We start from the raw sequence: 15,416 nt of genomic DNA on the forward strand, positions 1-15,416 counted from the left end.
GCAAAAATTAAAGATGTGTCTGACAGGATATCAGGACTCTTCAGACCTACAGATGACTACCCATTCCTGCTACTACATGTGGGGACAAATGACACTGCAAGAAACGACCTGGAAACCATCTGCAGAGACTTTGAAGACTTAGGCAAGAAAGTGAAAGAACTGGGAGCGCAGGTGGTCTTCTCTTCCATCCTCCCAGTGGATGGCCATGGAACAAGGAGGTGGAATAAGATTCTGCAGGTGAACAACTGGCTACGTCGATGGTGCCGTCAGCAACGATTTGGATTTCTGGATCACGGAGTGAACTACTTATACGATGGACTACTTGCTAGAGATGGGGTGCACCTTACGAAGACTGGAAAGCATGTATTTGGAAGTCGCCTTGCTACACTTGTAAGGAGAGCTTTAAACTAGAACAACATAGAAGGTGGACCCAGGCAACTATAGGCCGGTGAGTCTGACTTCTATACCAGGAAAGATCTTTGAACAAATTATTAAACAACATGTATGTCAATACCTGGATAAGAATGAAGTGATCAAACAGAGTCAGCATGGGTTTGTAACTAATAAGTCATGTCAGACTAACTTAATTTCCTTCTATGACGGTATCACTGATTGGGTGGATCAAGGAAATGCTGTAGATATAGTATATCTTGACTTCAGCAAAGCATTTGACAAAGTCTCTCATACAATCCTTATTGAAAAAATGACTAAGTATGGAATGGACAAGGCAACTGTTAGGTGGATTCATAACTGGCTTAGTGATCGGACCCAAAGAGTGGTCGTAAATGGCTGCACATCCAGTTGGAAGAATGTCTCAAGTGGGGTACCACAGGGCTCTGTCCTGGGCCCTGTATTGTTCAACATCTTTATCAACGATTTAGATGAAGGAATTAAGGGTAAACTGATTAAATTTGCTGATGACACAAAGCTAGGAGGGATAGCTAATACTAGAGAAGAGAGAGAGAGGATTCAAAAAGATTTAAATAAACTGGAGAAGTGGGCAGCAACTAACAGAATGGTTTTTAACAGGGAGAAATGCAAAGTACTACATCTGGGCAATAAAAATGGAAAAAGCATATATAGAATGGGAGGAATAGGGCTAAGTGACAGCACATGTGAAAAAGACTTGGGTATACTAATAGATCACAGACTGAATATGAGTCAACAGTGTGATGCAGCAGCAAAAAAGGCAAATGCAATTCTAGGATGTATTAACAGAAGCATACAGTCTAGATCACGTGAAGTCATTATTTCCCTCTACTTATCTTTGGTCAGACCTCATCTGGAATATTGTGTCCAGTTTTGGGCACCACATTTTAAAAAAGACATCAACAAACTGGAGCAAGTTCAGAAAAGAGCGACCAGAATGGTGACCGGTCTGCAAACCCTGTCTTATGAGGAAAGGTTGCAGGATTTGGGAATGTTTAGTTTGCAAAAGAGAAGACTGAGAGGAGACTTAATAGCTGTCTACAAATATCTAAAGGGCTGTCACATTGTAGAAGGATCAACTTTATTCTCATTTGCACAAGGAAAGACTAGAAGCAATGGGATGAAACTGAATGGGAGGAGACACAGATTAGATATTAGAAAAAACTTTTTGACAGTTAGAGTGATCAATGAGTGGAACAGGCTGCCACGAGAAGTGGTGAGTTCTCCTTCAATGGAAGTCTTCAAACAGAGGCTGGACAGACATCTGACTGGGATGATTTAGCGAATCCTGCTTTGAGCAGGGGGTTGGACCAGATGGCCCAGGAGGTCCCTTCCAACTCTACGATTCTATGATTCTATGAGCCTGCCTCATGCTGTATAGACGTATATTTTGAATGTGTACGCTATCCATACATGTTATCCGGGGATACGGTACCCTTTCTAACCTTTGTGCAATCACGTGCAATCCATACTGGGCCTAACACCGTCTGAGCCTGCCTCATGCTGTATAGACATATATTTTGAATGTGTACGCTATCCATACATGTTATCCAGGGATACGGTACCCTTTCTAACCTTTGTGCAATCACGTGCAATCCATACTGGGCCTAACACCGTCTGAGCCTGCCTCATGCTGTATAGACATATATTTTGAATATGTACGCTATCCATACATGTTATCCAGGGATACGGTACCCTTTCTAACCTTTGTGCAATCACGTGCAATCCATACTGGGCCTAACACCGTCTGAGCCTGCCTCCTGAGACATATATTTTGAATGTGTACGTTATCCATACATGTTATCCAGGGATACGGTACCCTTTCTAACCTTTGTGCAATCACGTGCAATCCATACTGGGCGTGAGAACGGCTGGCGAGCTGTTAAGCAAGCTACAGCACCTGTCCAGACAAGTACAGGGATTCCCTAGCGAGGAGACTTATTTGATTGTTTTCAATGTTGGGACAGCAATTTTTGGGGAGCACTATACTCTGGAGAATGATAGATGGGGCCCACCATACACTGGAACATTCCAAAGGTGGACATCAGACACTGGAGCAGCATTTACAGGGCCCATTATACACTAGAGCATTAGAAATGGGGCCCATTATGTTTGGAGCATTATTTGGGCCCATAAGACAGTGGAGCTTCATCCATGGGGACCAACATATACTGTAGCATTATGTGGAGCTCATCATATACTGTTTCAAACATTATATGGGACCAATGATTCTGTATGGAGAAATAGATGGGCCTCGTCATGAGATGTAAAAAGTGAGGTATTTTTCATTGTACTATACCGCTATTTATCTGCCGTATCGGAGCATGATGAGTTGTGGTATGTGTTAAAGGGGCGCTCTTTCGCCCATGGCACATGAAAACCTGCAGCCAGCCCTCCCCCCCCACAACTTTAGCCAAATAACCCCCATTTTTCAGTGCGTAACTTGTATTATGAAGTTAATTAAGGTTGACAAGCTTAAGTAAGAAGAATTGATGCTTTTGGCATTCAAATGGGCACTGTACGTGTGTTTCCTGTCCTCCTCTCACTGCCGACTTTTATTCCCCATTGACTTACATTGGGTTTCGTGTTTCGGGACGACCCCGACTTTTCCCTATAATCGGACGATCTTGCTCGACCCGACTTTTGGAAAAGTCGGGTTTCACGAAACGAAACGCGACCCTAAAAAACCAAAAGTCGCTCAACTCTAGTGGCTAGTTTTCTGACTGTTTCAGATAACATGATACATGATTTTAGTTTTTTTTGTCTAGTCTCATTTGAATATAGGTCAATATTAAATAGTCTCCTGATGAGTCGCCTTTGGTGAGGACGATGAAACCCGTAGAAATGAGAGGTTTGGACAGTGAGTGTGTATACATCATCTCACCCACTGAACTTTGGGTACATGTTTTTTCTATTAGTCACCCATTGACTAACCTTCAGGGGTGAATTATGGGTATAGTTTTACATTTGGAATTAATAAAGTTTACTTTTATCAGCAAACATGAGGAATGACAAGAGACAACCCATTTAAGAAGATTCTATTTTGGTTAAAACTATTCCAACATTATGAACATAAAAAAGGCTTCTCCCCTATGTGACATCTCTGATGTTTATTAACAGTTGATTTCCAAGTAAAATATTTCCCACATTAAGAAAATGAAAATAGCTTCTCCTCTGTGTGAGTTCTCTGATGTCTAACAAGAATTGCTTTCGAGTTAAAACATTTCCCACATTCTGAACAGGAGAAAAGGCTTCTCCCCATGTGCGCGTTCTTTGATGGCGTTCAAGATCTATTTCCCATTTAAAACATTTCACACATTCTTAACATGAATATGGCTTCTCTGCTGTGTGAATTCTCTCATGTGTAACAAGACTTGAATTCTGAGTAAAGAATTTCCCACATTCTGAACATCAAAAAGGCTTCCCTCCTGTGTGAGATCTTTGGTGCTTTACAAGATCCCTTTTCCGGTTAAAACATTTCCCACATTCTGAACATGAAAAAGGCTTCTCCCCTGTGTGAGTTCTTTGGTGTTCATCAAGATTCCCTTTCTGGTTAAAACATTTTCCACATTCTGAACAGGAAAAAGGCTTCTCCCCTGTGTGAGTTCTCTGATGAGTAACAAGCAGTGATTTACGTGCAAAACATTTCCCACATTCTGAACATGAAAAATGCTTCTCTCCTGTGTGAGTTCTCTGGTGATCAACCAAATGTGATTTCTGGTTAAAACATTTCCCACATTCTGAACAGGAAAAAGGCTTCTCCCCTGTGTGAGTTCTATGGTGAGTAACAAAATTTGATTTATCTGCAAAACATTTCCCACATTCTGAACAGGAAAAAGTCTTCTCCCCTGTGTGAGTTCTCTGGTGTTTAACAAAATGTGATTTCTGGTTAAAACATTTCCCACAATCTGAACAGGGAAAAGGTTTCTCCCCTGTGTGAGTTCTATGGTGTTTAACCAAATTTGATTTCTGGTTAAAACATTTCCCACATTCTGAACAGGAAAAAGTCCTCTCCCCTGTGTGAGTTCTCTGGTGTTTAACAAAATGTGATTTCTGGTTAAAACATTTCCTACTATCTGAATAGGAAAAAGGCTTCTCCCTCATGTGAGTTCTATGGTGATTAACCAAATTTGATTTCTGGTTAAAACATTTCCCACAATCTGAACAGGAAAAAGGCTTCTCCCCCGTGTGAGTTCTATGGTGATTAACCAAATTTGATTTCTGGTTAAAACATTTCCCACAATCTGAACAGGAAAAAGGCTTCTCCCCTGTGTGAGTTCTATGGTGATTAACCAAATTTGATTTCTGGTTAAAAAATTTCCCACATTCTGAACAGGAAAATGACTTCTTTGCTTTAGAAGCAGTTTGTTTTTTATTGCCTCTTTTGTGACTTTGATTTTCCTTAGCAGTCAGTAATGAATCAGAAGATGGGACCTGTTTCATAGGACCAGATGACAGATCTTTGCTGTGAATGGATAATGATATATCTGGAGTAATGGCATTCACTTCAGTTGTATCTTGTAGGATCTCAAGATCATCAGATTTAAAAACTGAAGATGTCAGCTGTCCATTTGATCTCCTGGTACAGTCATCTGCTAAGATAAAAACAAGTTTCTTTAATAAAATATCCTTGAGTTTTATATTTTTGAACATTTCTACTTAAAGAAGTTGCCCACTACTATAACTTTTTTTTTTCATAAATCTTGTTATTATGTGCCACTAAAAACATCCACTATGTTTATTTTAGCAATATTACCTTTCATCATGCTCTAGTAGCACATTTTCAGTGCTGGCTGCAGCTCTCATGGGGTTAATCGACAACTTTCTTTCTCCCGACTTACTGTGCTCTAATACTACATGTTCCATGATGCATTGCACTGGCCTGTAAGCCAGCACCAAGCACACCCACTCCAAAACACACCCAAACCCCTCCCTCCTCTATCTTCAATCTGAAGCATCTTATTGTAAGGGTCAGTGCACACGTTGTGGATTCTACTGCGGATCCGCAGATTGTGCAGATTCCGCAGCGTTTTACACCTGCTCCATTATAAGAATCCACAGGTGTCAAAACGCATGACTTCCAGCTTAGTGCTTTATTTCTGTAGCTATTGCTGCCTTTTGTCCTTTTATGTTACATGCTGTCCTGCTGGATATATCCATCCTGTTTCTGTATATCGTCTCCCTCGTATGTTGCATGATCAGAGTGTACCCACCGGGAGCTTATTTTATATTACCTAAGATGGTGGATAGCACAGGCCTGAATGGATTATGTTTTATCATGTGTAGAGATAAGCGACTTTGCCTTTTTTCAGGTCGAGTCGAGTTTCATGAACGAACGAAATCGGCCGACTATAGGGAAAAGTCGGTGGCCGACTGAAACTCGAAACCCAATGCAAGTCAATGGAGAAGCAAAGTCGGCAGGGAGTGAAAGACAGTAAACACACCTACAGTGCCCATTTCAATGCCAAAAACATCAATTCTTATAACTGAAGCTTATCAACCTTAATTTACTTCCTAAGAATAGTTACGCATTGAAAACTGGGGGTTATTTGGCTAAAGTTGTGGGGGGGTTGGGCTGGCTCCAGCTTTTCGCGTGCCCTGGGCCAAAGAGTGTCAGTGCAACCCTTTAACACATACCACAACTCATGATGCTCCGATACGCCACAGAAATATAGGTATAGTACAATGACTCATACTTCACTGCTTACATGACATGACTGATATTATCTATTTCAAATTGTACAATAGCTCAAAAAAGACAGTATATTACTCCATACAGTGTTATGGCCACCACATTGTGCGCCATACAGAATAATGAGCCCCATATATTTCTCCATACAGAATAATTGGTCACATATAATGTTCCATACAGTATATGATGAGCTCCACATAATGCTCCATATATAATGGGCCCCATTTGTAATGCTCCAGTGTATAATGTGCCCCTTAGATGCTGCTCCAGTGTCTGATCTGCCCCATTTACATTGCTCCAGTACATGATGGGCCTCATGGATGATGCTCCAGTGTATGATGGGCTCTAATAATGCTCCATATATAATGGGCCCCATTTGTAATGCTCCAGTGTATAATGTGCCCCTTAGATGCTGCTCCGGTGTCTGATCTGCCCCATTTACATTGCTCCAGTACATGATGGGCCTCATGGATGATGCTCCAGTGTATGATGGGCTCTAATAATGCTCCATATATAATGGGCCCCATTTGTAATGCTCCAGTGTATAATGTGCCCCCTAGATGCTGCTCCGGTGTCTGATCTGCCCCATTTACATTGCTCCAGTACATGATGGGCCTCATGGATGATGCTCCAGTGTATGATGGGCTCTAATAATGCTCCATATATAATGGGCCCCATTTGTAATGCTCCAGTGTATAATTTGCTCCTTAGATGCTGCTCCAGTGTCTGATCTGCCCCATTTACATTGCTCCAGTACATGATGGGCCCTATTTTTAATTAACCCAGGCATGGTAAGTGAAAAGAGCTCCATGGAGTAATCTGAGGTGTGTGCTTCCACATCCTTCACTTTTGGTGTGGGTGAAGGACACAAGGAAAGGGGATGCTCCTGACCAGAAGCCTGCAGTTACGACTCAGTGCTTGCATTTATTACAACTTCAGAAGAGGAGGCGATAGAGCTGGAGGCTGTTTCAGCAATGTAAGTCACAAACAGTTCCTGATACTCCTGCTTTAAAAGCAGTCTACCTACTCCCAGAAAAGGGAGCCTTACAGGCCTTCCAGAGCTACACCCTGATGCTGGCTCAACACCTCCTGCCTTAGCTGCTATTGTGTTTTTGGCTCTACCAGCAGATGCACCACCACCACCACCATCAGTACCAGGTGGCCCTCCACGCCCACAGCCGTGTCCTCTTCCACCATACTTCCTCATGTTTTTTAAAATGGACCCAAAATACCAGCAGATATATGGTACTGTATCAGAAGCGTACAGCTCTATACAGTATATGGATAACAGTAAATCTCTGTATATATTTCATGAGGCATATACAGACGCTCACAGGCTCAGTATGGATTACCCAATAAAATAACAAGTTGAAAAAGAGGAACAGTATCACCAGATACAAGGTATATATAGTATAGTGTAAACATTCTGATTCTCCGTATGCATTTCAGGAGGCAGACACAAACACTTTCAGGCCCAGTAAGGATTACACAAGAATATGAAAAGCTGTAAATGGGTAATGTAACACAAGCGTACAGCTGTATACAGAGTTGGGGTAATCTTAAAGTTCCAAATATATTGCTGGAGTAACAGACAGATGTTTACAGGCTCATTATGAATTACACCAGAATCTAAATAGCTAAAAAGGTTACTGTATCAGAAGCGTTTTACTGTATACAGTGTTGCCCAAATTAAAAATATTGGTATATATTTCCGTAGTCATCCTCAGACGCTCACTCAGTATTGTTTTGACCATAATGAAAAATGTTGTAAAAAAGTTCCTGGATAACAAGATAGCAAGTATATATTTTTAGGGTACAATTGAAATCTCTGTATAAATAGTCCCGTAGTCACTCTCAGACACTTACACAGTATGGATTTGACCGTAATGATAAATGTCGAACAAAGGTACTGTATAACAAGATACAAGCTGTATCGAGTATAGCATAACAATTACAACAATAACAACGCTCACTCACTATGGATGATGTAGGGAAGGTGGACTGACAGACAAACCAACCTGTAGTGAGAAGCAGAGGTGTAGCGCAGTGTAGGTGTGAAACCGCTAAGATAAAGAGAAAGGGTGCAGTGTTTTAGCTTGCCCATTGGAGGGCAGTGGAGAGTGTAGGAGTGGGACTGATTAACTGCCATTGGTCAGAGAAACTGTTAGGTGATGGTGGGCGGAGTTACCAGAACTGGAAGTATAAAAGGCTGATGGAAGGTTTTGGAAGAGTCAGTCAGAGAAGGGAACACAGTAAGGAGGAAGTTCTGCTGAGGAAATAGACAGTGAAAAGGCTCCAGAGAGGACTGACAGTTGAGGCGGTCATGGGGGGGTGGCCCAGAGGACGGTAGCCGCAGACGAAGACGGCCTGGGGCTATCATACGGACGGTGTGCTCAGACTGGTGCAGCACTGTGGTGGTTGGGCCTAGGCCAGCCACAGTGGAAGAGCCACAGAGGACGCCACCATTATAGTTACAGAGGAAGTGAAGGTACCGGGGCCTGTGTACAGAGAAATGTGAAACGGCTGTGGTGAATTGCTGTTGTCGACAGAAGGATGGGCATTAAAAACTGACCTGTTCAACATAAACTCTGTCTCAGTCTCGTGTTTGTTTGCGGCAAGAAGAGGGTTCCCCCCCAGTTGGTTATCCTACAGATGATACCTTAATACAAATTTTTGAAACAAGGTACTGTATCAGCACATACCAGGTGTGTCCAGTCTAGGGTTAAATTTCCATCTATACTTCCGGAGTCAGACACAGACACTCACAGGATCACTATGTATTACACCAGAATTAAAAAAGTAGAAAAAGGGAAAGGTATTCATAGCGTACATCAGTATACAGTGTTGTGGTACTTTTAAATCTTCGTATATATTTCAATCTCAGTAAGCCAGTCAATAATCTTCGCTACTGGAAACTACATGGATACAAGTATAGACGCAAAGTCGAGTGTTAGCAGAAATGTTGGAATTACTCATGGCGGGAAAACCTCCCGGTATATGTTGCAGAGGCGATGCAGACCCTCAATTACTGTGTCTGTGGAGAAACCGAAAAAGGTTCTTTGTGAAGAAAGGATTGCTTTATCGCAGTAGCGTGGATCACATCACCGTTACGCGTCTCCATCAAATTGTGATCACAGGGAGAGATGTACCCATGGTCCTCAACGCCTATCATGATGTGTCTGGTCATTTTGGAGTGCAAAAGACAGAAGCCACAGGCCGTAGGCGATTCTATTGGATTGGCATGAGAGGATACATTGAAAAATGGTAAATATAAAAAGAGAGAAGCCAGCGCTGCTTGTGGTCAGAACGCATAACATGAAGTAAGTGCAATGCACATATTAACATCTGACTGTATTCAAAATGATACATTTGGCAAAATATTGATCATTAAATTGAGCCACCCCGCCGCGCCAAGGCAATCTCATGTGGGGGGGTCCTACTCTACATTTTTATTATTTACTGTGCCATTACGGCCTCCTGTATATTTTAAAAGCAAGACCATATCTAATGCAAACGTACCTGAAACATGTCTGAATCGCTCCCGTGCAGCCAGATGAAACAAGTGCAGATAAAGGCCAACCAGTTCTGAACACAGACATCTCAGGTTTAACCTCCACACACTGCCCGACCAGCAAACACAGATGAAGGGCGATGCAGGCTCAGACACAGGTGCACAAATTAAATAAAGCCTGGGGCAGGGCGGGGCTGCTGTGTGTGTGCACAGCAGCCTAGATCCATCACAATGAACACAGCAAAAATTGTGAACATAACCCAGCGTGCACGGCAACAGTGGGGGTCAGCCGCAACGCAATATGCAAATATAAAAAGAGAGAAGCCAGTGCTGCTTGTGGTCAGAACGCATAACATGAAGTGCAATGCACATATTAACATCTGACTGTATTCAAAATGAGACATTTGGCAAAATATTATTGATCAATAAATTGAGCCACCCCGCCACGCCAAGGCAATCTCATGTGAGGGATCCTACTCTACATTTTTATTATTCACTGTGCCATTACGGCCTCCTGAATATTTTAAAAGCAAGACCATATCTAATACAGGGAGAGGTAAGTATTTCAACTTTCAAGTGCGGTGGCCATGACCAAGCAGAGGGGGCACAATTGTGGTCGACGGTACTGGCACAGGGCCCCTCATAGTACGCTGGTGTGTCTGACGGCGAGTGGGCCCTCCCACCGTCTGAGACCCTGTATTGTACTATGAGGGGTCCTGTGCCATTGCCGTCGGCCATCAGTGGGCCCATCCACCTGTTCAGAGCAACGGCACTTGCTCGGGTGAGCCAGGTCTTGACCTCAGCCGTTGGGGGAGGGGTGGGCAGCTCAGTTATGGAGGTATAAAAATTGGCATATGTAGATGTGTTGGCTGGACATTCAGCTGCTGCAAAGGGCATAATTGGGCAAGTCCGAGGAAGAGGAGGGAAAAACCAAGGCACTTTTCTGGTAACCTATGTGTCATTAGGGGAAGGTGGGACAAAATCCTTTGAAACCCATGCATGGTTCATTTTAATGAAGGTTAGATCATCAACATTTTGGGTAGACAGACAGTTCCTTTTTTCTGTCAGGATTGATCCAGCAGCACTGAAGACTCTTTCAGATAACACACTAGCAGCAGGGCAAGCGAGCTCCTGTAAGGCATATTGTGCCAATTCAGGCCAGGCATCCAGTTTAGAGGCCCAATAGTCAAAGGGGAATGACCTGTGAGGGAGAACATCGATATAGGAGGAAAAGTAGTTTGTAACCATAGTTGACAACTGCTGCCTCCTGTCACTTTCAATCGATGCAGTATTAGCAGTCATGTGAGCGGTACTTGAGAAATCATTCCACAACATGGTAATTAAACCCCTGTCTCCGACGCCACTTCTGCTGTGTGCACCACGAACACCTCTTCCATTGTGCCCACTACGGCTCGTGGGAGAACCAGCACCACTGCTGTATGCTGGGAAAGCCTCAAACGGTTTACCAGAGTTGCTTGTTTGTTTGCCAATATTATCTCTAGGTTCTCCTGTGGCATGATGTTGTGTAATTTCCCTTTGTAGCGTGGATCGAGGATGCTCTCCAGCCAGTAGTCGTCATCTCATTTTGGCAATGCGGGGGTCCATTTTTAGGATCCGCAAAGCATAGTCGCACATGTGGGCCAATGTTCCAGGTGTCAATGATGGACTGCCCGTGGTGGGTGGAGGAGCAGTTTCTGGCAAATCCACATCCCTACAGTCACGCACAAACACTGCCCCTGACCTTGGAACGCCAACATTTTCTCTTGCCCCCTGAGAAACATCCTCCTGCCCAAAATAATTATCCCCCTCATCCTCCTCCTCTTCCTCCACCTTGTCCAGGACAGTTCCCTGACCAGACAATGGCTGACTGTCATCAAGGCTTCCTTCCTCCTCTGCTGCAGACACCTGATCCTTAACGTGCGTCAAATTTTGCATGAGCAGACGCATAATTGGGATGCTCATGCTTATGATGGTGTCATCTGCGCTTACCAGCCGTGTGCATTCCTCAAAACACTGAAGGACTTTACAGAGGTCTTTCAGCTTTGACCAGTGCACACCCGACAATTTCATGTCTTCCCTCAAACTGCCTGCCCGTGTATCCTCCCACAAATGCATTACAGCCTGCCTCTGTTCGCACAGCCTCTCAACCATGTGCAGGGTGAAGTTCCACCTTGTTGCAACGTCTAAGATTAGGCGGTGCTTGGGGAGGAGGAGCAATCGCTGCAGCTTCTGCATACGACTGGAGTGTACGGCCGAGCGACAGATGTGCCAGCACAGTCTTCGCACCTTATGGAGCAGGGGTGTTAACTCCAGATAATTATTGAGGAAGTACTGCACCACCAGGTTCAAAGTGTGAGCCAGGCAAGGTATGTGTGTGAGTTTTGCACAGGCTATGGCTGCCACAAAAATAAGGCCGTTATCACTGACTACCTTGCCAGCCTCAAGATGTAGACTGCCCAGCCATGACTCTGTTTCTCGCTGCAAGTAGTCGTCCAGTACCTCCGCTGTGTGTCTGTTGTCGCCCAAAGACATCATCTTTAACACAGCCTGCTGATGCTTACCACTAGCTGTTCGATAGTGGGACACCTCGTGTGCAACACTGCCAGCTGCGGATGCAGTGCTCATGCGACTGCGCTATGTGGACGAGCTTTCACTGATAGACGAGGAGGAGCGAAAGCCTACAGCCAACTGTTTCCTATACCGTGGGCTAGGCAGCACTGTTCCACCGCCGCTGTCCCCAGTGGAGCCTGCATACACCACATTAACCCAGTGCGCAGTGATGGACACGTAACGGCCCTGGCCATGAATACTGGTCCTTGCATCCCTTGTGAGGTGCACCTTTCCACTCACTGACTGTTTTATTGCATGGACAATGTGGTCTTTCACATGCCGGTGGAGGGCAGGGTTGGCTTTTCGAGAAAAGAAGTGATGACTGGGTAGGTCATAGCGTGGGACAGCGTAGGCCATGAGGTCGCGGAAAGCTTCACTTTCAACCAAACGGTAGGGCATCATCTCTAATGAGATTAGTTTGGCAATGTATGTGTTCAAACACAGTGTCCTTCCGCACTTCTTACAGGTAACCTTTGCCTCATCAGTAGGTTTTTGGACAAAGAAGTGCCACACTGAACTCTTCCTACTATGGTAAACATTTTCTGGCCTTGCACGCTGTGCTAAGTTGACCATCTGGTCAAGCTGTCCTGCAACTCTTGTTCCACGTTTTAGGACAGCTAAGGGCCTGCTAGATAACCGCTGCTGTGATGTCAATGCCTGCTGCGGATCCTTCTCCTTATCTGAACTATTGCCAGCGCCACCCTCCTCCCCCAATGCATGCCAATCCGGGTCCAGAACTGGGTCATCCATCACCTCCTCTTCAAAGTCATCTGCACCTTCCTCTTTACGTTCCTCTGTGTCACCGTGTAAGGTGGTATGGTATGCAGGAAGGGGCACCTGGGTTTCATCTGGGTCAGATTCTGGCTCAATAGACTGCGAGGGCAATGTAGTGCTGTGGGTCAATGTACCAGCAGAATCATCTAGCAGTGGCTGTGCATCAGTGCACTCCATGTAAGATTTATCTTGGACTGGGGAATTCTGGATTTGACTGTATAACCAAGGCATGGTATGTGAAAAGAGCACCATAGAGTAATCTGAAGTGTGGGCTGCCGCATCTGTAACTTTTGGTGGGGGTGAAGGACACAAGGAAAGGGTTTTTTTATGACCAGAACCCTGCACTGACGACTGTGCTTGCAGTTTTTGACGGTTTAGAAGAGGAGGCGATAGAGCTGGTGGCTGTTTTGGCAATGTACACCAAAACCTGTTCCTGATGCTCCGGCTTTAAAAGCGGTTTTCCGACTCCAAGAAAAGGCAACCTTACAGGCCTTCTTGGGCCAGAGGATGACGCAGGCTCAACACCTCCTGCCTTAGCTGCTATTGTGCTTTTGCCAGAACCAGCCGATGCACCACCACCATCAGTACCAGCTGCGCCACCTGCCCACGTCCGCGGACTCTTCCACCATACTTCCACATGTTTGGGAAAATGTACCAAAAATACCAGCAGAGAGATGGTACTGTATGAGGAGCGTCCAGCTGTGTAAGGTGTATTAAACAAATTAAATCAACATATATATTATGTTACTCACAGACGCTCTCACAGTATGTATTGGACCGTAATCCAACAAGCAGATATACGGAACTGTTTGAAAAATGGACACGACTCTAAGGTGTAGGTCTGGAAAAACGGACAAACTCCTCGTTTTTTTTTTCCAGAGTCACACACAGGTAGCTTCTATTTGTCCGTGCTAGAAGGCAGTACACGGTAGTGTGTAAGGAGCGTACACCACTGTACGGTGTATGTAAAATTGTCAAGCTCCGTGTATTTGTATACGGACTGACACACGCTGTCAGATATACGAAACTGTTTGAAAAACGGACACAACTCTAAGGTGTAGGTGTTTAAAAACGGACAAACTCCTAGTTTCTTTTTTCCAGAGTCACACACAGGTAGCTTCTATTTGTCCGTGATACTAGCCGGTACACGCTTGGTGTGTGAGGAGCATACACCGCTAGACGGTGTGTGAAAAAATGAACGCTCAGTAACTCACCAGGACAAAATAATAAAATTTGGAGTGCTTTGAAAAAAGCAGTTTGAACAGCAGTGTGCACACACCAATGCAGCTAGCAGGTAGCCTTAAAAGGCAGCCTAATCACCACCAGCGCTGCTGCACACAACAAAAATTCTCCCCTTTCACTGCACACCAACTGTACAGTGAAAAGCGCTATCAGCAGAAGCAGTTTTTTTTTTATTCTTCCCTGCCTAATGTTCTCCCTGTTCAGAATCAGCAGCAGCAACCTCTCGCTATGCTATCGGCAGAAGATGGTGATCGGTGTTCACAGCCTTTTATACCCCCTGTGACACCACACAAAGTCAGCCAATCACTTCATTGCCCTTCTCTAAGATGGTGCTGGCCGCTGCGCATATCATCGCGTTGCCCACAGTGTGCGTCCTCCATCATTGGGTGAGAAAAGGCGCTGAAAGGATTATTTGAAACGCAACTTTGGCGCGCTGATCGGCGACCTCATGGCTGACCTTACGCTAGGGTCGGGTTTTGATCGGCGAAACCAGACTTTGGCGAAAGTCAGCGATTTTTGAATCTGACCGACCCGTTTCGCTCAATTCTAATCATGTGTAAAATAAATAATCGTGGAGTAACTCGGCACATTTGAGTGGGCACTAATAACTCCGCACATGGCGGGCAGTGAGTGGGCAGTAATAACTCCTCACATGGCGGGCAGTGAGTGGGCACTCCTAGTGTGAAGCGGCACATTGCTCTGGAGGACACCTCATGGGCCCAGTTTTCAGCCCTGTGTCTCGTCTATTGTAAGTGTATGTAGTAGAGTGACTGGGATACAGAACTTGCAGTTTTCTGCTCACACACCTATGGCTGCAGGCAGCTGATATTAGACCTACATGTTTCTTACCATTTATGCGCAGCTGGTGATTAGAGTCTGTAACTGCTGTAGAGGAGCAGGCGGCTTCACATTTATGGTTACAGCATATAACACAGCATTGCCCATCTCTGTCTATTTCTGGACCTTACGATGGGATATTTTCCATTATTAACCTGTTGTATACCATCGTTGTAAACCTGCATGGTTTTCACCCTCACTTATCCCACATCTTGTGCGGTTGGAGCGGTCCTTGAAGTTGGTTAAATATGGTCTGGGGGATCCAATGGGATATGGATTCCTCCTTTTGGAATTCAATATGGTTCTGATCTGGTGAAAGGT

General features: G+C 44.5%; 1 protein-coding gene and 1 pseudogene across 1 annotated transcript in view; one reads left to right on the forward strand and one right to left on the reverse strand.

Annotated features, from left to right (window-relative positions):
* Nucleotides 1–7,697, reverse strand: part of LOC141074045 (uncharacterized) — a 56,433-nt pseudogene extending 48,736 nt beyond the window's left edge.
* The window catches only part of LOC141074017 (uncharacterized), a 236,598-nt gene that overhangs the window by 100,762 nt on the left and 120,420 nt on the right, over nt 1–15,416 (forward strand). The window lies entirely within an intron of this gene.

Source organism: Dendrobates tinctorius, unplaced genomic scaffold (genome assembly GCF_039654945.1).
Source record: "Dendrobates tinctorius isolate UK_male_01 unplaced genomic scaffold, ASM3965494v1 ptg000322l, whole genome shotgun sequence".
Classification (NCBI taxonomy): Eukaryota; Metazoa; Chordata; class Amphibia; order Anura; family Dendrobatidae; genus Dendrobates; species Dendrobates tinctorius.